Source organism: Gracilinanus agilis, chromosome 1, assembly GCF_016433145.1.
Source record: "Gracilinanus agilis isolate LMUSP501 chromosome 1, AgileGrace, whole genome shotgun sequence".
Lineage (NCBI taxonomy): Eukaryota > Metazoa > Chordata > Mammalia > Didelphimorphia > Didelphidae > Gracilinanus > Gracilinanus agilis.
This window is the reverse complement of record NC_058130.1, coordinates 258,480,402-258,506,057: the sequence shown is the minus strand read 5'-3', so window position 1 is coordinate 258,506,057 and position 25,656 is coordinate 258,480,402.

Sequence of the window (25,656 nt, the reverse complement as noted above, 5' to 3'; positions counted from 1 at the left end):
GGAGACTGTAGGGTAAAGAAGAGTGATTTTCAGTTTTGCTGAGTTTCTGTTCTTTTCCTCTTTTTAAATTCTTTGTTGCGAGGTTGCTTGCTAAATAGAAGTAAAATATTTTTACAAATTAAGATGACATAAAATATAAGATATGTATAAAATATTTAAGTGGATATTTATGTTGAATTGGCTTTAAAATATTCAATGGTTTGTGAAACTCTGCCTTATATCTTACAAGGAGGAAAAGGATCCATGCTACATAAATATTGATAGAAGTTTTTTTATGATGATGAAGGAAATTAAATGGCTGCCCATTAATGAGAGGATGACTGGACTAAGAATGATATATGCATAATATATTATATCATATTGAGTTATAAGAAATTATGAAAGGAATGATTTCAGAGAAATATGGAAAGGCTTTTATGAACTGATGCAGAGAGAAGTGAGCAGAATCAGGAGAATAATCCAAGAAATAACAAGAACATTTTAAAGACAAATAACTTTGGAAGCTTTAAAAATTCTGATCAATGTGACGACTAACCATTATTTCAAAAAAACAGTGATGAAAACATACCCTTGACAGAGCAACTATAAACCCAGAGTAAAGACTGAGACATATATGCATAGTTTTTGATATGGCCAATTAAAGAGATCAACAAATATTAAGCAATTGAACTATTGAACTGTGAAGAAAAAGATGGAAAGAAAAGAGACAGAGAAAGAGAAAAGGAGACAGAACCAGAGAAACAGAAAAGATAAACAAGGAAAAAAAATACCCGGCAGCAATACAATTGCAAGGTAAATTTTGCTTATGTCCTTCTGTAGTGGGTTGACATTATAAGAAATACCAATACTATTTCTTTTGGAATTTGATGCATACAGTATGTTTTGCACTACATTTGTATCAAATGAGTCCACAGGTATGCTGTGTTCCAATGTAATTTAGCAGAATAAATATTTGTTATCCTCAATATAGTGCTTGGTTGTAGAGATACAAAAATGAATAATATTAGAGTCCTTGCCCTCAAGGATCTTATAATATAAAGGCAGAGGAGGGAGAAGGGAAATGCAATAGTTACATGGCTAATAGGCAGCTAAGTGATGCAGTGAATAGAATGAATAGAATGGAATCAGGAAGATCTGAGCTCAATCATAGCCTTAAGTACTCCTTAGCCATGTGATCCTGGAAAAGATCCTCAAACTTGGCCTCAGTTTTCTCATCTGTAAGATGGAATTAACAATATCACCTTCCCTCCAGAGTGAGGTGATGTTTGTAAAGTGTTTTGCAAACCTTAAGATCCTATACAAATATAGTTGTCATTGTTGTAAACATGGAACAAAGAACAGAGTGACAAGGGCAAAGAAGAAATCCAAAGTTTTCCAGGAAAATTAGAGGAGAGAGAAGTTCCTATGTATTTGTAGAGCTAAGTTTTCTGCCTTTTCTAAAGGCTGTTGCTAGCACTTCCACTAAAAGATAGCAATTCATTTGCATCCAAAGCATACTCACACACAATTAGCCAACCTACCACAGGGGCAAGGTAGATTAATATATACAGGATAATCCTAATGGAGCATACACACATTTTTATATCCTATTCCTTCAAGAGTTGATGTTAGAGTGAACAAATCAACCAGATAAGAACTAAGCAAACAAAGATTTTTTTTTCTCTAAGGATTCCACCCCCCAAAATATTCATACATCTAAAAGATCTGTTTTATTCCTTCAGCGTTCTAGTTCTAAATTAAACCAGAGGGTGTGTAAGTAGTCATGTATCATGCTTTCATAATAATGATATACTTGTGGTAACTGGGATTGTTGCCACAGCGATCAGAAACCTTAATTTTTAAAACATTGTAACCCAACTTGACAGAAACAAAGAGATTTAAACAGTATTTAAATTTGTAAGTGAACATTTCAAACAGGTTTTGAAATGCTAATGATGTTCTCACTAGTCTTATGCCTCACTTTCCCCAAGTATGACCACAATAAAAGTGGCAGCTCTTTTAAATCAGAAAGCTTATACTTGACTCTAAATGCTCAAAATGGGCACATTCTAATAAGACTATTCTCTCATTCTGCGTAGATTTAAATATTTCATAGAATATAGCATTTAATATTTGAAATTCTTATGATTTTGCAAAATAACAACATAGCAACTGAAAATGGAGAAGTACAACACAAATCAGTAAAATAACAGAAAGGAAACATACCATCTCTTCGGTTAAGCCTTGCAAACCCAGGGCTATGACTGCTAGACAGCTCTGAGGAACAACTGAATGAAGACTGAGGCAAAGTAGAAACCAGCTGATCATCACAATTATCTGTAAGGGAATAGCACCATGTTAGGATTAATGCATAGAATTTTGGGGTTTTATTGGAATGCAAAGATAAAGAAAGCAAGGGGAATCATCTAGCCTTCCTGAAGATTTCAAAAAGCCCATTCCTAATCAAATTATTTTTTGTCTCTTTTGTGATCTTCTCAATGCTATTCAAGTAACATTAATGTTTCATTCATCTCTCTAAATTTCATCTCTAATCTATCTTGAATTTTTTTCATTCCCCAAATTCTTCTGCTAAGGTTGATAAGACAAGGTTGATGAATTACCTAAGTTCTAGAGCTTCTGTGTATGGGAACTGGTACTGACATCTGCCTTTTTAGTTTAAACATCAGTAACAAATAGTACTGAACTAGGTAGACATGTGTTTCTTGCACTGTCAAAAGGGAAATCTAATGATTCTCAATTACAAACAACTACAAAATGCTAGCACTTCTTAAAACTACATGGAAACCAGAGTTGATTGGTCTAGTACTGCATGTGTATGGAAAGTAAAAGAGGCATCAAAAGATCAGTGTGCCATTATTAGCATGCAGGTCTCCGGTTTTTCATAGAAAAAGTGCATAGTATTTCAGAAAAGGAACTAACAGCAGTTCACAATCAATGGTGCATAAGCAAGCAGGTTCTAATCAATAACTTGGATGTTAAATCCCTCTTCACCACAATTACTATACAGAGCATGTATTCATTCTCCATTTATTTTTGCAAAGTATAAATTGAGAATCAATAACAGTTCTACTTTTAGCTGAAGGAGAACTGACTTAAACACCAGAAAAAGTGTACAAATGCCCTTTCTGTGCTGTAATGGCACTGCTGTCTGAAAAAATGAAAAAGTAAGCAAAATATATACCATTTGGAAGGAAGAAAAATATTATAAAATGGAAACTCTTTTTGAGGTCAGGAGCACATCATTTATATAGAAAATTTTATAAAAGCCCTAGAGTCAAAGTGTCATTTTCTTGGTATCCAAGAGCCAGTTTATGATAAAAAGAAAATGACATACTTTTTTAAAAGTTACATTTTTACCTTAAAAAAACAAAAACAAAACAAGCCTATATAAACTACACAAGCATGATTCACAAGCAATTTATTTCACACACACATATATATGTACATATATATCATCTGTAAAAGTGTGTGTGGGTATGTGTGCGTGTGCAGAAACATGATGAGGTTGAGTTTTATACTTGGACTCAGTAAGCACTGGAGTGTCATCTAACTAAAATACATACTTACAATTTAACTCTAGGTCAGTCAAAGGTAATTTTCTAAGCCTAAAATTACAAAGACGATATTCTGAGCTGGATATGCTTCCTCATTATTAATATTCTATTCTCTTTACATTGCATGATGAACCTTCTCTGATTGAATTGGACATGCAATTTAGGATTGGCTGGCTGAAAAAGTGACCACACCACAGAAAGATCCTTAAAAACCGGACCTCCTCAACTTTGTAGCCAGTTAACTCATGAATCAACTTTTGATTGGAAACACTGAACCCTGAGAGTGAACCAGTGAGTGGAAAGGAGCAAGTAAAAGAGAAGGCAATTTTCTCTCATCATCCCCAAACCCACCTCCAGCCTTTGTTGGCTATAGAAGTTATAGCAGAGCTCTTCAGTGAGTAAGAGTATTTGTATCCAAAGAGAATATGGATATATTCTAGAGAGTAATAGGGGTAAAAAGAGGCAGTGATGGATTAGCTAAAGGGTCTGGAGTGGGATACCTGGCAGTAAAGAAAAGATCTGGCCATGGACTCAAGAGAAATAGAGCTAGCCTTGGTGGCTAAAATTCTAGCTGTGGAGAGTGATAGATTCTGAATATTCAGATGCATATCCCATGCATCAGAGGAGATATACATAGAGAGTTAGTGTCTGAGAGATCAAAAGTTCCTTGAGGGAAGGGAATGTTTTTTTTTCCTTCTTTTTGCCTCTTTTCTCTATAACCCAGAATTTAGAATAGTGTTTGACACATAGTAGGCATTTAATAAATGTTTACTGCTTGATTAATTTTGTGAGAACTCCATAAGATTAAAATAACACCCGTGCCCTATACTAAGTGTGTGAGTAAGTGCTTTTATGTGGCTGCTCTTCTCACTTATTGCCCAGACTGTTTACTGGGTTGTGGCCACTGTACATGCTTCATTTTCTTAGATGTATAGGTGAGAACTGGGTGAGAAATGGAAACCAAAGGTAGATGAGGAGACCTGAAAAGGTCTTGGCAAGCCCTCAGACATATTAGTTTTCCCTACACATGATGTTCTCTTCACCTGGCAGGTAAGTTGCTTAAGATGATTATAGTACATGCTTCCTAACCCCATCTCCTCATTTGAAACATGGACCAATCAAAATACATATAATGATTCTGAGGTAGCAGTAATCCCATCTCCTTATCCAATTATAACATAGAAGAGGCTTATTCTTGTTTATAAAAAAAACAAAACAAAACTGGACACAGGTTGAATAAAGGGTAGATTTCCCAAAGCTTGCCTCACTAGAAATATAGAATAAAATGTTTTTAACTTGCTAATTTGCCTGTTTAATCAGAACAAAGGCATGAACAAAGATTTCTTTTAACACTGGGGGTTTATAAACAATGTTTTAAGAAGTAAATACCCCCAAATATGTGCAAGGGTAGAAGCTACACTCTAGGATGGTGATGGGCAACCTTTTGAGCTTGGTGTGTCAAAATTTGCCCCCAAAAAAGAGCATAACTCAGGTGGTGTGTCACTTTGAGGAAAAAAAATAATTTCATGATATTTATAGTTTAAATAACAAAAATGTATAATTGTAATATATAACTGTTTTTAATTAACCAAAATAGGTAAATTAATATAGGTAGAATTGTCGTCTATAGTGAACAGAGTGTCTACAATACACTACAGAAAATGTTTCATCCTTGGCATGCTGCCCCATACTTCTCTGTATGAGGCTGGGAAACAGGTCAGAGAGGGGGTGATGCTTCCCTCCTCTGCTTGTCAGATCCCATTCACATTCATTCATTAGAATGTAAGCTCCTGGAAAGCAGAGAATATCTTACTTTCTTGTATTTGTAGCCCCCAAACTTGACAAAGTGTTAGGCACATCATGAGCATTTATAAACATTCCATCTGTATGTGTATATGGAACTATAAGCATATGTGAATATGCTTATACATAAACAGTTCATACAACAAATATAATATATTAACACATATCACATGTATATTTGTTTTTCCCTATTTAAATTAATATAGTCAAAGTAAAATGAATATTTACATGGATTCTCTAATTATTTCAGTCTCTACTACTTTGTAGTAATGAAAATCATATTTCCATCTATGTATAGTTAAAATATTCAGAACATTAATTGACTGGAGGAAATTCTGAAGGATCATTTATGGCTAATCTTTACCTTCAAACATTGAAATGCTTGATAAATTATTATTCTGTTGATCTTAGAAAATATTAAAGGATAGAGATAGCACATTTTTCTTTGTTAGCTTTTTCAGTGACTTGTCAACTTCCTATTAAAAAAGTCATTCTTTATGTAGGGAGAACTAGTTATTTTTAATCTAATTACTGAACTTGTAAACAAGTTGCTGAACAACTGAATAAATATAGTTCTTTAAATGTGTTTAGATTAGTATTGGGCTGGATTAGGCTGGATTTGGATTGTCTGGGAAGACTATTATTTGAACAAGAATTATCTAAACCAGTGATGGGCTAACTACAGCTCTCAGGCCAGATGCAGCCCCCTAAAATTTCTATCCAGCCAGGCGACATTATTCCTAATCTGACAAATAGAAAGAGTAAGATACAATACAATGAAACTTTGAAAGAGTTGCCTTAGAAACAGACTGACAGATGAGCATTTCCTTTCCTTTGGCCCCCTCTTTAAACGTTTGCCCATCACTGATCTAAACTATATTTCCACAGAGTTTAAATCTAGAGCCTCTTTCCAAATTTTTATTATTTCCTTTGAGTCTATCATGCTTCTTTTACTTTTTATTCATTTATTCATTCATCTATTGATCTATTTTTTCTTCAGGATAAGTTCTTCATCCCTTTTCAAACAGACCTTATATATGTGTGGAATTCATCACATTTTTACATCCAGTTGCCAGATTCTTTTTCTTCTTAAATTATATCCTGAAAATCTGATTGTTTACATATAACTTTTAAAGAACACGTATCTATTTAATCAGTATATTATCTTATAGCAGATAAGGGAAATGACTAAAGAAGAAGGAAATTTGACTATTCTCTTTTCAATATAAATTGTTTGCCTTGTAAATTTTTTTCACTCTTATTCTCTTAAAGAATGGTTCTCAAACTACTCTATACACACACATGCACACACACATATGTATATATAAATAGCAGGCTTTCCCAATTTAAAAAATTTGGTTCTTCCAAATATTATTTTTAGTCCATATATAATATTTCCTTCATTCCTAGTCCTCATTAAAAGAAACATTAAAACAAGAATAAGTTATAGCTGAACATTCTTAGCCAAGATTTCGCATGCAATTGAGCTATTCTTCATTTAAATAAGTAACTAAATCATTGAATTTTCAGTGAACCTATTCTTCCCCAAATGCAATTGGTAATAGTATATCAGTAATTCATTCAATATTGGTTGTTTTTGTTTTTCTGTGCAGAAGAATTGAACAATATGCTATCTCTGCTATGTGTTAAAGTTAAGTAATCAGATTTGGGTGGACTGAATACTATCACAATTAAACAGTAATATTTATATTAAAATTGAAATAAGCTGGAACTATTTAACACTTGCTTTACTTTTTGTAGTATCAATAATCCTGGTAATTCCTCAGCTACTTTTTCATTTTTTGGTCTACATTCCAGTTTATATAATTTTTATTTATTTTATTTAAAAAAATGCTTACCTTCTGACTTAGAATCAATACTGTGTATTGGTTCCAAGGCAGAAGAGTGGTAAGGGTGGGCAATGCGATTTAAGTGATTTGCCAAAGGTCACACAGCTAAGAAGTGTCTGAGACAAGATTTGAACTAGGACCTCCTGTCTCTAGGCCTGGCTCTCAATCCACTGAGAAACCCCCTACTTTCCAGTTTAGAAAAATTTAAGGTAAGACAGAAGATATAATAGAGACAAGATTTTGAGATCTGTAACCTTTCTTCTTTTCTTTAGATTACCTTTTTATAGCTATCTTCTATTTCTTGCATCACCATAGTTATTCCACCCCCAACTCCTCTCTGAGAGTTTTCCTATATAACTAGTACTTTTAGAGAGGAAAAAAATAGCCAAAACTGATATTAAAACATCTAAAATATTTGTACAACTATAGACTTCCCAACTCCACAAAGGTATAGATTAGGAGTGTCCTCTCACATCTCTTCTGGATTCTACTAGATCTTCATAATTTTGTTATGTTTACTTTTAAAAGTTTATTATTTTCCAATTATATATAACCATTTTTAATATTAATTTTAAAAAATGAGTTCCAAATTTTCTCTCTTCCTTGTTGCAACCTCTTCCTGGGAAACAAGGGCTAAGGAAGAGATAACGGACCAAGCTATAGGAGTGTTATGAGATGAGAAAGAGAGGAGAAGAAAGTTTTGTGCAAATGAAATGAAATGAAAAAAAAATCTTAATTTTTTTCTGTAAAGTATGAGACAAGGCTCCCAGCAGAGAGAGTGAAAGGAGATGAAGGGATAGGAGTTTTAAGGAAGGACAGAAAGCTTTGGAAAAATCAAGGTGAAGAAGGTGATAGTGAGCTGATAAGAGATAAGTATAGTAAAATGGCCTAACATTAAATGAGGACTCATGTGAGGTTATGCAACATAAATTTTTAATGATCCAACTAGAATAATTGGCATTTAGTAGCAAACTTGTAGGAACAAAAGAGGGGAATGACAGAAGGGATCCAAAGATGAGGTTCCTACCTAATTGATGATATGAAAAAGAGGATGGCAATTCAAAGGAGTAGGACAGTTTAGAATGTAATTGTTTCACTAAACAGTAGAATGGGAAAAGAAGAAACAGTAGCTTTTGCAAGGGAGATGGGTTGGGAGAAAATTGAGAAGTCAAGGACTGGAAGACACAGTATAGACAAAAATTGGATTTTTTAAAGAGAAGTCAGAAAGTTGAAAAGTCATGGTGACATTAGGGAACAGTGTACATTACAGTAAGGTCTCATTGAGGTTACAAAGTCACCAAACTTATAAAAGGGTATTTTAGATTTTATTTAAGCAATGTGAAAATTTACATACAAATTATATGTAAAAATCCATTTTAATGGGAGCTGTCACCTCAAAAAATTAAAACTAGCCTTTGTGTGGTCTCTAATTGACTAATGAAAAGAATATAGTCAAATCTTGGTACACCATTGTTTCAGAACTGGTGGGATTGTTATTTAACATATTTTGATGAGAAAAAATTGTCATGTCTTCAATGTTTGCCATTTGACATGCTTGCCAGAACCTGGTGGCAGCACAATCTAGGTAACCATATTCCTGCTCAAGTGGAAACAAAGTATTATATGTTAGTTCAGGGGAAGAAAGAAGAGCTCAACACTGAGAAGCTGCAAAAACTTCAAAGGGAGCAGCAACAACTGGAGAGGGGTAGTTTTCTTATATGAGAAGGAGGTAAAGAAAGATGTCCTCACTTCATTAATCAAGGAATATGTGCAAAATGGGTGGAAGTGAAAAACTTTGTTGAAAAATATTACCGATAAAACTTTAACAAACTGAATTGCAAATTTGTTTAAAGACCAGCTCATTTTCCATTTTAGAGGAATTTTGAAATGCAGACAAAAACAAACATCTTTGGATAGGTTTCTTGTGAAGTACATACCTGGTGAATCTCAAGCAAGGAGTAGTGGTGATAAGGGACTGAAAAGAGAAATAAAAAGAACTGCAGAAGGACAATTGCTCTCATATTATGGAAAGAGACTCTTCTTCCAGGCAATAATATTTCTCCTCCTCACCATCCCCTAAGGCTACAAACTCCTCTCAATATAGCTAAAATTAAATTAAAATAATTTTATTTAATCTAATTTTTTATTATGTCTATGTATTATTAATGCTTATTTAGGAAAATACAACTCAATGCATATAATGCTTTATAAAATCTGGGTTTTCTGAATGTCTAAAATGGATGAATTCAATTTGTATTATTCCCTATAGGAAAAAAATGGTACTTGACACTTTGTGTGCTTGATATAATCTCTGTAACTAATTAATGACAAGTATTAAGGTACCCCTGTAAAATAATTAAAAACACAAGTTTAGAGCTAAAAATGGATCATCTAATCCAAGTCTTTATTTTTCAGTTGAGTTTAGACTATACTTGAATATCTCTTTCTCTGGCTGTATATATATGTATACACACACACACACACACACACACACACACACACACACACACACACATATATATATGTATATGGATTATATACATTTATAATGCATATAAAATATATCTCCTATTATTTAATAACTCTGTCTTTGGTCTGAGAATTGGATTGAAAAATTCATTGTATTTGAATCATAGGTGGTAGTACTCAGGCTGATTTTTCCCCCTTGGGGTACACAGGCTAGTCAATTCAATTCAATAAACATTTAATAATGCATAATTTATGTAAGTCTCTGTACTAATTAGTTGCTGAGGCTGCAAAGACAAAAACAAAATACTCTTTGCTTTCATGGAGCTCACATTCCATTGGGGAAATCAACACTATGACAATTCTTATGCCTTTTGCAAAAGTGAGAACTAAAAAAAGGTGAATTATTAGAGCTAAAAGGAAATTTAGTGTTTATATAGCTGAACTCAGTCAATTTATAGACAAAGATGAAATATTATGCATAGGAATGTAAACTCTTCAAGATCATATAGCATATTTCAGAAGTATAACTATTCCCTAGGTTGTACTGGTAAGTGCTTAATAACTGTCAAGAAAGCAAAAGGAAGGAAGGAAGGAAGGAAGGAAGGAAGGAAGGAAATGATATAAGGCTACAGGCTTCCCCTGGACATCCCAAAACTCAAGAGGTATCCAAGGTCAAAAAGTATACAAGGAATTCCTTTTCTTGCATCCCTACATAATGTAGGCTGAAGGAAAGTGACTTTGAATAACATAAATCCTATAATAAAAAGGAGTTTCTAAGAGAGATACTCCCTTTCACCTCTCCCTTAGCTTTTTGATAAGCACAGTTATGCCCCTTCCAGTTAGATTCTGAAAAGCATCTTCTGGTATCTGAGATACCTAATCTTCCCCTGAACTTCAGAGTCAACTTCCCTTTGTCTTTGAGGCACAGCAAATCACCCCATCAACCCATCTCTGGTCATATAGTCCCTGTTGTCAAAAGGGTATAAGAATCGTAAACTCCCACTGATCAGTAATGGACATATATAGAATGATTTATGTATATATATATANCCCAAAACTCAAGAGGTATCCAAGGTCAAAAAGTATACAAGGAATTCCTTTTCTTGCATCCCTACATAATGTAGGTTGAAGGAAAGTGACTTTGAATAACATAAATCCTATAATAAAAAGGAGTTTCTAAGAGAGATACTCCCTTTCACCTCTCCCTTAGCTTTTTGATAAGCATAGTTATGCCCCTTCCAGTTAGATTCTGAAAAGCATCTTCTGGTATCTGAGATACCTAATCTTCCCCTGAACTTCAGAGTCAACTTCCCTTTGTCTTTGAGGCACAGCAAATCACCCCATCAACCCATCTCTGGTCATATAGTCCCTGTTGTCAAAAGGGTATAAGAATCGTAAACTCCCACTGATCAGTAATGGACATATATATATATATATATATATATATATATATATATATAGTATGATTTAAGTGGGTTTATTTTGCATCCTGCAGCTTTGATGAAGTTATTAATTATTTCAACTAAACTTTGAGTTTATTTTCTAGGATTCTCTAATTATACTATCATATCATCACCAAAGAGTGATACTTTAGTCTCCTTATTACTTACTTTAATTTCTTCAATTCCTTTTTCTTCTCTAATTGCTAAAGCTACCATTTCTAGTACAATATTAAAAAATAGTGGTGATAATGGGCATCCTTGCTTCATTCCTGATCATACTGGGATATTATATCCCCAATGGAGATGATACTTGCTGGTGGTTTTAAATAAATACTACCTATTATTTTATTTTTATTATATTATTATATTATTTTAAGGGAAAAACTTTTATTCCTCTGCTTTCTAGTGTTTCAGTAGGAAGGGGTGACATATTTTGTCAAAGTTTTTTTTTTTTTTAAACCCTTACCTTCCATCTTGAAGTCAATACTGTGTATTGGCTCCAGGGCAGAAGAGTGGTAAGGGTAGGCAATGGGGGTCAAGTGACTTGCCCAGGGTCACACAGCCGGGAAGTGTCTGAAGCCAGATTTGAACCTAGGACCTCCCATCTCTAGGCCTGGATCTCAATCCACTGAGCTACCCAGCTGCCCCCTCAAAGTTTTTTTTCTGCAACTATCGAGATTTTTCTTTGTTTGATTATAGATATGGCCAATTATACTGATAGTTTTCCTAGTTTTAACAGCCTTTCATCCCTGATATAAATCCCACCTGGTCATAGTGAATAATCCTTGTAATGACTTGCTATAGTCTCTTTGCTAGTATTTTATTTAATATTTTTGAGTCAATGTTCATTAAGGGAACTGGCCTGTAATTTTCTTTCTCTGCTTTTAGTCTTCTTGGCTTAGGTATGAAAAGAATTTGTTAGGACTCCTTCTTTGCTTATTTTGCCAAATAATTTGTATAATATTGGTATTAATTGTTCTTTAAATGAGAAATCACCTGTGAATTCATCTGGCCTTGGGGATTTTTTCTTCATTTATGGCTTGTTCAATATCTTTTTTCTGAAATGGGATTATATAAATATATTTCTCTTTTGTTAATCTAGGCAATTTGCATTTTTATAAATATCTATCCATTTCACCTAGATTATAAGATTTATTCTTGTATAAATGTTTAAAATAGCTCCTAATAATTGCTTTAATTTCCTCTTCCTTAGAGGTGAAGTCACCCTTTTCATTTTTGATACTGGTAATTTGATTCTCTTCTTTCTTTCTTTTTTTGATCAAATTAACCAATATCCTATTTAATTATTTTAATAGAACCAGCTCTTAGTCTTATTTATTAGTTTAAGAGTTATTTTACTTTCAGTTTTATTAATTTTTCCTTTGGTTTTTAGGCTTTCCAGTTTAATCTTTAATTGGAGATTTTAATTTGTTCTTTTTTCTAGTTTTTTTTAATTTCATTACTAATTCATTGCTCTGCTTTTTCTCTACTTAATTGATATAAGCATTTAGGGATATAAATTCCCCCCCTCCCCCGAGTATTGCTTTGACTATATTCCATAAATTGTGATATGTTGTCTTCTTATTGTCATTCTCTTCAATGAAATCAGTGATTGTTTCTATGATTTGTTCTGACACACCTGTTTTGAAGATTTATATTTAGTTTCCAATTAATTTTAAATTTGCATTTCCATGAACCTTTATTGTTTATCATTTTATTTCTTCATGTTACAGAAAAGGAAACCAAATGCCATACATGTGAATAGCTCACCCCAAATCACACAGCTCACTAATGTCATAGATGATCCTGGAACCCTAGCTTTATAGGCTTTACCAGTTTATAGGCTTGTATTTTTCTTCCTATACCAGTGATTCTCAAAATGTCTTTGTTCATCTCACAATAATCATTGAAGTAGGAAACTGCCCTATTTAAGTATGCAACAAAGAAATATTCCTGGGCTCTCAAGCTTTTAGACTTGTTGCCCAAGCTTTAGTATTCCATGTATTTTAAACCCCCAAAGACTTAGTTAGATTGTTTTGTTAAACAGTCAGCTCTTTTTTTCTCAAACTGATAAAAGATTTTGACATTTAGTAACTGACATCTTGACACATTTAAAACTTCTTCACTTGTGATAACATTCTGTGATTATATTACCTATCTGGCTGCAAGTTATCTCTCTCCAGAACCCTATCTTAGAAAATATACTTGACACTTTTCTTCTAAAGTATTTTTTTAAACTTATACATTTCTTGATTACTTTATAATTTTTATAGTTAGGGTCAGTATTCTCTGTATTTAGGAGTTGCAGGATGAATACCAAAGTATAGGAGGTTTGATTTTGTTTTTTTTTTGACAATTTCACCCTCTCCTACCCTTCCACAACATTTATGTACCTTTTCTGATCAGACATTTAGGAAATAATAGTGATTTCTGGGTAGTGGCAATGCTTCCACCAGGAAGCCATGGAAGAGTAAATGGGCAAAATATAATGAAAGGTTATCTGGATGAGGAAGAGGAGAGAGAAATGCCCTGAAATTAACATTCTCCAGAATGGTATGACCTTTCACAATTAACCTCCAATAAGTAAAAAACACTGTGAATAAAAGAATAAAAAGAATTTCTTTTTTATATATGATTTCCATGTCACCATTAACTGAAGATTGCTTTCAGAAACTCAACTGAAATTTGCCCATTATATTCAAATCCATGAGTAACTTAATTTTAAATGGATATATCTAACACTAATACAAAATATCAAAAAGGTGCCAATATATGCCACTACATGTCACTCTATGATATAGTAAAGCTAAAGAAAAAAGCCATTTTTGAAGTATTCCAGGGAATGTAGTTTGCAGAAGTGCATCCCCCTTTTTTGCTGAATAAACTACATATATATTTGATAGATAGCTAACCCACTGTGATGTTAATGAGAAGACCTTGGTTTAGAGACAACCATTGGCTTTCAAAAAGCTGGCTTATAGACTTAACAGGTTGAAGAGTTAGCCTGATTAACCTCTGGGGAAAAAGGGAAATAGAAAAGCAGTTAACTGCACAGCCAGAGGCTGATTGAATTTAGAGGTATAATAGCAGCTATTTAAAGTTCAGATGTAAGAAAATGGAAACTCCCCAAAATGAATGACCAAAAGCAAACAAATATGAAGGATAATACTGTGTGAAAGAAAAAAAATGCTGATTAAGTAAATTAAAATGATACCCTAAGGCTATAAGAGTCAAAACACAGGTTGAGATATGATGATATGGTCCTATCAACCACATTGCAATTGCCTTATTTCTAATATACTGTAGCCAAGGAAAAGAATAAATAGAATCTGTTGAGTTTTATTACCAATGAAATAAAGAAATGTGCTGCATTTTCAAAATAGGAAGTACTTTGTATGGCATATATCAGAACATATTTACTATAAGTATAACTCTTCAAAGAGGGAATAAAGTGGCACCATTTCCTTACTGTAAAACATGGAATTCTATACTATATTTATTTTAAAAGATAACTAACATAATTCTCTAAAATATGCTAAATATGCAACACATCAAAAGTATTTATCTCAAATAATTATTCTACTGAGGAATAGAAACCAGTTTGATTTATGCATTTCCTGTTGATTTTGAATGACAGCCAATTAGTGAAGAGCCTCAAATCTATAGTACATGAAAATTGATTAAAAGAACTGGGAGTATTATGCCTGGAGAAGAGAAGACTGGCAGGATATGAGAAGTATCCTCAAATATTTGAAATAATGTCATATGACAAATAGGGTTAGACATTTTATTCTAACTCTGAAATCTTTTGATTTTGGGAAAATATTTAATATTAATTTGGATAGATGAAGTAAAATTATGATGTTCAATTGTAGCTAGCTAATATAAATTATTTAAACTAGTTTGAAGTTTATTCATATTATTTCAAAGTACTATCATGCCCTTTTAATTTTCTAAAATAAGTCATTTGCAATATCTCCTGAGTTCAAGTAAATACAATCTCCTTATCCCAAAAAAATATGGAGGATTCTCTGTTGAGGCACAATTAATTTAATAAAATTCAACTTAAAAAAACATATTTATCATATGCACATTGCTTAAAGAGCAGTATATTAGGTTCTGTGATGGATTATTAAATTTGGCTAAGACTAATCCTTGTCCTACAGAAACTTCAAGTCAAATTATAGATGAAACAAAACAAAAATAAAAAATAAAATATACACAAAAAAATAAAATTACAATAATTTAAAGCACTAGTCATTGTAAACAACATGTTATATGAAGTCTGGAAATGTATGATATTTCTGACTGTAGTCATGATATGACTGTAGTTATGATATGTTCACATCATGGAAAAGATAATGTTAAAATAAGAATTTAAGGAATAAATAAGAAACCAGTAGGCTGATTAGGCGGTAGAAGAATATATCAAGAAGAGGGAAGATTCCATTCATTGAGGACAGTGTGAAAAAAAATGAGAGAAGAAAGTTTAGTATTAAATGTTTTAAAAACACAGAACTGTCCAGTTTGACTAAAGTATACTATATACAATATATGATTTGAAATAGGATTGGAAAAGACTGGAAATGTGTGGTGTTATCAGATTGCATAAAATATCCAAAATGTGATGAAGGATTTTAAACTTTACTTTGTAAGGAATAGGAAAACACTAGAGATTTTTGAATAGAAGAATGTTGTAAAAACTTCTTTGTCTTGGGGTGGGGGAGAGTCCATGGAGTATGGCCTCTGGCTCTAATGGGAAAACATTTGCCTTTACTCAGTTCTAAAAGACTTGTACATGATTGAGAGGATGGGGTCCTCCTTTTGTGGATGGATATATGCTCGGGCTTCTTACTACAGTGCATATGCAGCCAAAGGTTTCAGATGATCCCCATTCCTGGGGGCTGCATCAAAGTGGAATAAATCATTGAACTTAGAACAGGTATCAACTCAATTGATCTTAAGAGGGGTTCTCCCCACTCCTCTCCCTCCTATTCTCTTTTTGGAATTTGTCACATGAGACAGGCATATTCTTTCTTAGATTTGAGAAAGGTAGTGGGAAAAGAATCTCTCTACTCTTCCTTGAAAAATAGAAAGTTGAGTATATACATATAGATGATATATATAGCATACTTATATGATAATAATACAATACAACATATTTGTCTCAGCTAGACATGTCTGAAATTAAGGATATGAAATATTAGCTCCTATTTTTTCTTTGCTTTATGCACTTTTCCTGGAGTAAAATTCAACCAGTGATCCTGAAGTGGTCATTTCTAACTTTGGTGGCAACTTCCTTAATCCAATCAATTAATTAATAAGCATTTACTAAGTAAATGCTATGAGCCAGACCTTATGCTAAGCTCTGGAATTTAAGAACTACTTGCCTTTGCTGATTGTTCAGCAGGAATCAGTCTCTGCAATAACTTCTCAGAAGAGAAGATAACCATAGTCAGAGGACTGAACAGAAAAAAGAACTAAGCAAGCCCAAACTACACTTCTCTACTCTCATTGTCTATGGTTTTCCTTGGAGATTGTTATCCATGTACTTTGTATATATCTCAAATGTACAAATTTGTTTGTTTGCATATTTTCCCCATTGTAATGTAAACTTCTCAAAGTCAGGGACCATGCTTTTGCTTTTTATTCAATCACAAACAATTATCCTGGTTTCTAATATATAGCAATTGCTTAATAAATGTTCTTTTATTTGTGGACAATGATATAGGTGAGAATTGAATAGGAGAAAGTAACTAACTTATACCGTCTTTAGGAAATTGCATAATACTTTTAATAATCCCAAGATTCTTCCTGAAACTGAAGCCCATAAAGGAGAAAATAAATGGTTTATCCATGACCATGTATCTGTTCAGTTACAAAGACTAAGAACTTCTCAACTGAAAAATGGGAATCTTAATAGCATTTATCCCATAGGGTTATTATGAGGATCAAATGAGATATTTGTAAAGCAGTTAGCATAGTGCTTAGTATTAGTAGACTCTTAACAATTGCTTTTTTTCTTTCTACTTCTTTTTTTTCCTTCTCAATTGTTAAGGTATTGTTTTGAGTCTGGGCAGAGAGATCTAGGACCAGAAATTTAGGGATTAATATTGTTCATGGAGAAAAGGACATGACAGAATCATGACAAGGATCTCAAAAATGTCCTTAGGATTTGTTATTGTGCTCATTCACTTCAGTTATGTCTGACTCTTTGTGACCCCACTTGGGGCACAGAAATGTGGCCCTGACTGGCAATCATTGAGCCTGGGAAGCAGATCTCTTTTCTGGTGGCAGGAATCCCCCCTTGATTTTTGAACTCCGTCAGATAGCTGCAGTATGAGAAGTTCCTTAGATAGATAACATCTGATATCCTATTTTGATCAGTGTAAGAGCCAAACATTGATGTCTACACCAACAATTAGAGCTGAGCTGCAAGCAATGCTTAGGCTCAGGTGTTCTACATTTCAGCCTTGGTCCAATACATCAAGGTCTTGGAACCATTCAGCACTCACCACTGAAAGCCTAGTATCTTCACAAATTAGGTTGCATTAGCCCTCCCCATGTGATTCTGTGAGCATACATGGGCTTGGTGGTCCCTTAGCAGCCCCACTGCAGATCAGCCTGATGAATGGACTTGCACTGTGGCTGGCAAAGAGAACAGCTTCTTCTCAGCTGCCATCTCCATCATTATTTTCCAGCTCCTCAAGTAGTCTAAGGATGGAGATAGGGAGCCTGCACCCCACTCCCTTTCCCTTCTTTCTTCCTACCCCTTCTCCCGGTGCTCATAACCTAGCATTTTCTTAAATAGAGATCCAGTTCTCTATCCCCTGAATCACCTAGCTGGCCTGAAACTCATGTCTGCATGGACAGAGAATTAAAAAGGACTTCCCATGAAGCTGACAGGAATTCTATCACTACCATCAACCTGAAAGATTTGAATAAATCTTAATTGTAAAAAGAAAGGCAAAGTGAGCTAGGAAGTAGCAGATCATTTTTGTAAGAACAAAACCCCACATCTGAAATAGTTTCAGAAAGAAATTTTAAGTTAAGATAGGGGGCAGTGAGAGGGAAAGGGGGTGTGACTTTCCATTCTTCTACAAAATTACCTAGTAAATTTCTACTAAAAATTATTTCAGAATTTAGGTTTTCTGGTTTTTTTTTTCACTTAAACGATATGGAGTCAGATGTAGAATTCCCTGGTGGTCATATGGAATTAAATATAAAGGATCTCCATGACCATGGAAGATAAGTAAATCTCAATTTTAAGATTGAATATAGGTAGAATTGACCAATATCACATCAAACATGGCAGAAATCTGGGAAGTCTCTTTGGGTTTAGGCTTAGTCCAGGCTCCAACTCTGGGCGTCCAGAAAATTAAGGGGCTGTTATTGGCCTTCATCCAGAGGAAGACTCAGATATGGCTAGAATTAGCTCAAGCTACCTTAGGAAAGTAAATGAATAATCCCCTTTATTTGATCACTCAGGGGTTTGGTAAATTTCTGCTAAAACCAACAACAACAACAAAAAACAACAAATAGTTAAAATTAGGTCAGAAGTCCTTTACTAGAGTTATTTTTTAAAATTTCTCTTCTGATTTTTCTCCTTAGCTTTGCCTGGGTATTTGGTCTGTGACTGAACAGTAGATGCCCAGATATCATGGTAAATGTGGACATTAGATCTATACTCGTTCACCTAAGATGACCCAAGATCATTGATAGAATCTTAAATTTAGCAGACAGTGAGATAAGCTTTCATTGGAGTATCCATGTCAGAACTTTTCTAGTGTACATTAAGTATTGTTTACCTTAGAGACTGTCTAGGTGTGATGACAAACCTAAGGCATATGTACCAAAAAAGGCATAAGAGTCCTCTCTTTGGGCACACCTGCCCACCAGAGTTCATTACTAGAAAGTCAGAGGGATTTGGGTTGGAGCTGTTCCCCTCCCCCTCTCCATTCACCTGAGGACATTCCTCACTTCACCCACACCTCTGTCCAGCAGCTCAATGGGAGCACTTCCTCCCTTCTCTGTCTGGGGTAAGGGGGGAACCAAGGAGGTGCAGGAGGATGGGGGGCAGGGCATGGCACTTGGTCTCTTGGGGGGGTGGAGGGGACAGGGCCCAGCACTCAATCTCTAAAAGGTTCATCATCACTGCCTTATAGGACTATATAGTCATCCATAAAGACTGCTGGAAGAAAGCACTAAAAGGGACCTTAGAAGTATGGGGAAGACTCATAAAATAACAGGCTCCAAACAGTTTTGCCAACTATATATATTATTAAGCAGAGGATGAAAACTGTAAGATTCTTTCTCTTTCTCTGCTTACACAACCAGGCTAGGTTGAAGATTACAGAGATAAAAACAGACAAGAAAAGGAAGGAAATCTTTTTTCTAATTTGTAGAAATTTATGGCATTATAAACTAATTAGTGACTAAATGTGTAACTGAAATGTAATGTCCTTACTCTACATTTCCAAATTATGGTTTGAAGATGTATTGTAACTGCTAAAAAAAATCTTAGTGGGTTTTTAGAGGTTTGTAGATAGGATTAAAATTAAGTGCAAACAGTAGAAGCCTCTCTCCCCTTCCTGGAAAGGCAATAGATATACTCTTCCAATAGGAATTATTTCATCTATTAGTGAAAAAGCTAAATTGAAATGATTCAACAGAATTTGATGGATTAGGTAAATTAGTAGCAAAGTTACATAAAATGAAATTGACTATCAAATTTCAGAAGGAAAAAATTAACAATTGATACTGCATGAGGAAAAAAATATTGAAATAAGGTATAAATCAGTAGAAATAAAAATAAAATGAGTGGAATCTTAAAGAAAAGTGGAGTACCTTTAAACTGACAGTATGTACAGAAGGTAACATAATGTAAATGGTTTGGAGTTTTGGGAAGAGAGATCTGAGGAAGATTTTTTATCTCATTGAGATGAGATGGATATGATAAACTTTTTAGAAAAAAATACCTGTTAGCAATTTCAGATATACAAAAATCTTTCATGTTATAACATGCATATTATTTACAAAACATTAAGTTTTCAATTATTTGCGCACAATATACTGCAAATCTGTCTGTAAAGAACAATTAGAAGGGTTATATCCCAATCTCTAGAGCCGTATAGGCTACAAGAAGAGGGTCATGATAATGTGAAACTCCCACCATGAATTTTTGAAAATGAGCTAACTAAAAGCTCTGAAATTTGAGATGTGGGCAGCTACTGGCCCTTGGGAAGTTTGAGATTTTAAATGTTACAGATATAGGTCCAAATTTGGTTTGATTCAAGTTTGTCTTGAAACAAAATTTTAATGTAGTCTCATTTAAAATGAAGTGTGTTGTCCAATTAGATTAATTATGTTAAATCAGAACTTAATGTAAAATACACTTGATAGATGGCATTGGGTTGAAATACTTGGAAACTAGATGGATCAGGAAGCCCTGAGTTCAAATCTGTCCTCAGACAATTTATTAGCTTTGTGACGCTGAGCAAATCACTCTGCTTTCATTTACCTCTGTTTCCTTGTCTGTAAAATAGTATAAAAATAGCTCCAACCTCCCAAGTTTGTTGTGAGGATCAAATATGAAAATAATTTTATAGTTCTTGGTACAGTGCCTGGTATACAGTAAGCCACTATATAAATGTTAGCTATTATTACTTTTTTAAGTATAATTACATCAATTTTCGAATGCAATTGATAGATAATGCTAAATCTCTAAATGGTGATTTTCCCTATTAAGAGGATTTGGCAATACACTCAAATGAACTGATATTATTTGAATAGCAAAAAAGATTTGTGTTATTTTTTAAAATTCCATAATATCATTTATGTTATTTTAGGCTTCTTTTTCTTGTATTGTTATTTTTTGGGAAATCATTGTATAAAAATGTTGTTAATTTGAAAAACGATACCCAGATTATATCTGGGTTGCAAATTATATCCTTAGAGAAATAACTTCTCTTTTAAACTGGATGTTATTAGATTATGAATTGAGGGGATAAAGAATATGGTCATAAAATTTACAACTATTATGTATTTAAATGTATATGTTTTGCTTCAAAACATATAATAATAACTTACTGGTTTTGTGGAGGAAGTACCATAGATCTCTTAAATTGTTCTTATCTATGAGGTTGCTTGGTCTTTCTTTTTGTGAATGGTTATTAAATCTTATCCTCTATGAGAGAAGCTACTGATAATAGGTTGTGAAATTGTAAAGTACTTACAAGTTGCTTATAGTAAAGAGTGAGTTTTACAAATAAATTAACTTATTAAAATGATGAAACTGTACTTATTAATAAACAATATACATATATATGTTGTACCCTGGAGACAACATAGTAAAAATAGAATTTAGATTTAAGGATTTTCTTTTTACTTACGTAACAATAGGCAGTACAAATGTCTATAAATTTAGAGACTTAGAGTAGCCAGCATTTTTCTGGAGTTCTGAGTAGAATGTATTCATTGTGTGGATTTTAAAATTAATACCCAATAATTATTATATTTAATATAGTTTTATTAATAATAACTAAAGTAAGAGACCTAGCCATTTAGCCAGCTCCCCAGAGCAAAAAAGAGTAGAATGAGGCAGAGCCTCAAAACTTACACAAAATGTGACCCCACAAATGTAGACTAAAGGAAAAGCATTCTAGGTAATACAGAAAGGAGGTGTAGGTAATGTAGTTTTTAGGGATTCGAGATATTTCTAACTATACAATTTGCATGTATGAAATTCCAGAATGTAATTATTCTTAATTCCTAATGATTTCTACTAGAAAGGATAAATAAGACCTTCTATGTGCTTATATGGGCTTATCTGTCCTTATATGTGATTATGTTATTGCAATCATGTAAGAAAAAATCAAAACAAAATACTGACCTAACTCTAAGCTGTGATTAGTGAAATTTTCTATTTGAAGTAAAATCTTTTCCGTCTGTGGTTTGGTATTGTTCTGAGTTTTGATTTCAGATATGACTTGGAATTGTCATTAAGCCAATAACCCAACTTTGAAAGGAAAAGTCAAGTGACTCAAAGGGAGTGTGATCTGAGAATTGATACAGGTATGTCTATGCCTGTGAAACTTTAAGAGACACCTCTGCATAGACAAAGGTAGGATCTTCCTGAATTAGTTTCCTTATTGTGTTATTTCATTTCTGAAAAAGAAATTTTCCCATTTTATTAATTCTGAGCCTATTTATGATATTCTGTGAATACCGTAGAATTTTGTTGTGTGTCTATTACCTATGACTCTTATTTGGAATCAGAGCTAAGTGAATTTTTTGCTCTATTATTCTTAGAAAAAATAGTCTAAATATATTGATTTCTCAAAGCTTACTTTTCCATTAAATTTAAAAAAATGTACATCTTTATTCTATTGAACTTTTTAAGGATGTATGTTATCTTTTTATCATCCTAAAAGAATGTTACTTTAAGCACCTAATCTTGTAGATAGTATGTCTAAGAATTCATTTTACCTTGTTGTTTAGGATAGGATATTGACCACAAATTCAGTTTAAAAATAATAAGATCTTTCTTTCTTGTAACCTATTATACTCATTCAGGAATGTTTTAGAATTAATTGATTAATTAATAATTATTACAATGACCAAAATTTCCACAGTTCACCTTCCCTGATTATAAAAAAATGGCTATGAAAAAAAAAAAGGAGGAACATAGTTATAACAAAATCAAAAATGTCATTTCATGGGCACAGACCAACCATTCCTCCTGCAATTTTTGATTAAATGAAGCTTGTTTTCTGTTTTTTATTATTATTTAACTCATCTGATCAAAACTTGCCTGATGGAATAATAATCTTAGGTACTTGATATTCCTCAAGACAAAAGGAGGTTTGAGCTTCCTAAGATGATTTAACTATTTATCAACTACCCTACTTAACCGTGTAAGGGAGGAATTCTATGTCTCTGAGTTTTCTTGGTTATATTGGTGATATATAAATATCTGCTCTCAATCAATCCATTGCGAATGCTCTAAATAGAATTTAATCTAAACATTAGATTAATCAAAATTAGCTTACCTGTAGAATATGTTTAAGGTGGTTTTTCTCCTTAAGTGATATATGAAATTATGACTGCTGAATTACATTTATTTAACTTTCTTGGCATTAAAGGAAATATATGATTATGATTTTTGGTGATACTGATGACCACAGTACACTTGTTTCCAGACTATAAGTGTAAGTGCCTTGACGTATAGCCCCTGACTCTTAACCAAATAGATCCTTTTGATATGAGGCATTGGGAAAAGTTTGTTATCAATTTGGCCTTTATCTCTCCTTAAAGGAATTTTATCAAGTTCCATATAAGATAGGTAGGGAGAACACCACTGAGTCAGATTATTTTGATGAAGCCCCTTTGAAACCATAGCCCAGTTTTCTGATTCCAAAAATGAAACTCTCCATGTTTACCTCTCAATTGTCTGAGGCCATATTTAAACATAGGAGAATGAGTATTTCTTGACTTTTGACCTGACACTTTATCCACTGTGCCACCTAGCTACCCTTTAAATTCTAACGAATCATCCATTTATTATTCTAGTGTTGTGGCTATAAAGACTTTTCATGATTAGTTGATGAAAGTATGATTGATTTCAATAATCAACCAACATTCAATTATTAATACACCTATGAAAGTTTTTACACTGACTGATCAGGTGGGATATTTCAAATTTAGATGATTTAATTTTCCCTTTAGATATATAAAAGATCTATAATATGCTGACTTTTGTTCCTTCACTGTTTGTTAACAATTTACATCTAAATTTGCTGCACATTTACCTGATTTTCCTATTTTAAACTGATATATTAGGATCACTTTTGGAAAAGAGACTAGAAGCAAGTTGGCTTAGTGAGAGGTTGTGGATTAATCATCAAGCATTTATTAAGTGTCTACGATGTGCTAAGTATTGAGCTAAGAACTGAGGATATAAAGAAAGATAAAAATGCCCATGAGAAGCTCACAACCGGATGTTGGAGATGACTTGCAAGCAACTATATATAGCTGTCTGGTTGTAAATGCTGCATACAGGATAAACTGGAACTAATTAATAAAGGAAGGCACTGGAATCAAGGTAGAGAAGGAAGGGCATTCCATAAACGGTGGTATTTGGCAGAGAATTAAAAGAAGTTGTGGAAGCCAGAAGGCTTTATCATAGCCCAGCTCCCTATTATTATAACTAAATTTTAAGAAATTCACAAAACTTTGGAAACTGAAAAAATGTCTATCTATTGGGGAATACCTGAACAAGTTGTGATATATGATAACAGTGGAATACTCCTTTATGCATAAAACTTGATAGACAAGATGATCACAAAACAAACTTTGAAAGACTTTTATTACATTTATAAAGCAGTAATTTTCAAAACTATCTGGTACTGACTAAGAGACAGAAAAGTATGTCAGTGGAACAGAACATGCCACAAACAGAAGCAAAGGATTATAGCAATCTTGTAATTGATAAAAATCATAGATCCGGGTTCTGGGGAATAGAAATCACTCTTTAGTAAAAAATGCAGGGATAACTGAAAATCAGTTTGACAGAAATTAAGTATAGACCAATATCTTACACCATTCACTTAGATAAGATAAAAATGGATATATGATATAGACAAAAAAGGTGATACTATAAGTACATTAGAAAAATAGGAAACATGCTATCTAATTTATGGATAGGAAAGAAAACTATAAGTCAACAACAGATGGAGAACATTGTGAAATATTAAATGGATAATTTTGAATACATTAAATTAAAAAAAGGTTTTGTACAAATAAAGTAATTACTGTCAAGATCAGAAGAAAAACAGAAAATTGGGTGAAAATGTTATAGATAGCCTCTCAAATAGAGGTCTCATATCTAAAATATATAGTGAACTTTGTCAATTTTTTAAGACTAAGAGCCATCCTCCAAATGATAAATGGGCAGAAGATTTGAACAGACAATTTTCAGATGACAAAACCAAAGCCTTATATAGGTATATGAAAAAAATGCTCTAAATCACTACTGATTAGAGGAATGAAAACCAAAACAATTCTCAGATATCATCTCATAACAATCAGACTAGCTTACAATGACAAAAGAGGAAAGTGACAACTGTTGCAGTGAATGTGGAAAAAACAGGAACTCTACTGCTCTGTTGGTGGAGCTGTGAATTTATCCAACCATTTTGGAGAGCAATTTGGAATTACAACAAAATAATTACAAAATAATGTATACCATTGTCTCAAGGAGATCAAGGAAAGAGGGAAAAAACCCATAGTTTACAAAATATTTATAGCAGCTCTCTTTGTGTTAGAAAATAATTGGAAGCTGAGGGGATGCTCATCAAATGGAGACTGGCTAAAGAAATTGTGTTGTATTATTGTGATGGAATACTACTGTTCCTGCCATGAGAAATGATGAAAAGACCGATTTCAAAAAAAGAACTACACAATATAATGAACAATGAAATAAGCAGAACCAAGAGAACATAATACATACTTTGAATGTCACCTCCAGAAAGTGAAGAA